The sequence below is a fragment of the Rhyacophila brunnea genome, unplaced genomic scaffold (genome assembly GCF_057557595.1).
Source record: "Rhyacophila brunnea isolate RB1 unplaced genomic scaffold, BYU_Rbru_1.0 scaffold_10, whole genome shotgun sequence".
In the NCBI taxonomy this organism is placed as follows: Eukaryota; Metazoa; Arthropoda; class Insecta; order Trichoptera; family Rhyacophilidae; genus Rhyacophila; species Rhyacophila brunnea.
In genome coordinates this window covers 9,164,177-9,164,990 of record NW_028232752.1, presented here as the reverse complement: position 1 = coordinate 9,164,990, position 814 = coordinate 9,164,177, and the positions used below count along the sequence as shown (strand labels likewise).

At 30.2% G+C, this 814-nt stretch overlaps 1 non-coding gene across 1 annotated transcript; it reads right to left on the bottom strand.

Moving 5' to 3' along the window:
* Positions 1 to 540: 540 nt before the first annotated feature.
* Positions 541 to 613, bottom strand: TRNAA-AGC (transfer RNA alanine (anticodon AGC)). Its single transcript has one exon. It is a non-coding gene; the product is annotated as a tRNA-Ala (tRNA).
* Positions 614 to 814: the final 201 nt, after the last annotated feature.

Genomic DNA, 814 nt, shown 5'->3' with positions numbered 1-814 from the left:
AACAATTTTTCGAACGGCCCATCACTACAGTTGTACTGGATTCGTTCACAGATGTCATCTTCCAACATGCTTCAATCTCAATGAGAAATGGAAATAATCCATACGCCATGGAAAAACGATTGGACAATGACGTGGTTTGTCATAGACTTTATATCGAATGTATATAAATTTTAATTTAGTACTTATAATATTATTAACATTGTGTACATTATTTTTTTTTCCTACTGTCCCCTCTAAACAATAAGTTTTTATTAATATTTTTTTACTAATTTTATAATAAAAAATCAAGTAGTACGTATGCAGATGTGAATGTTATTTTTCTTATCCATCCACCACGTCTTGATGAATGTCAAAATGAATATAAAATTATAATCTTAATTTACGACAAATAATGCAGAAAATATTTTTGATAGTTTGTTGAAGCTATAATTTTCCCTCGAAATAGTTTTAACCCGAACCTATCTTGAAATAATATTTTTAAACATAATGATAAAAACTTAGATGATAGAAAAAATATATATAAACCAAAAAAAGAAACTTTGGAGGTGCCGGGTATCGATCCCGGTACCTCTCACATGCTAAGCGAGCGCTCTACCATCTGAGCTACACCCCCGGTGAGAATCGTGCCATTATATAGTTACTTTAATCACATCGTATTACAATCATGGATTAAAAATATTACTTCATAATATTTTCATAGATGTATTGGTGAAGGTTCATAAAAATAAACAAAATAAAATTATCTGAAGTCGGCCGCTTTGAGTATGGACCTATTTTCCTATTATGAAGTAAATTTCATTGAGCAAGATCAGTG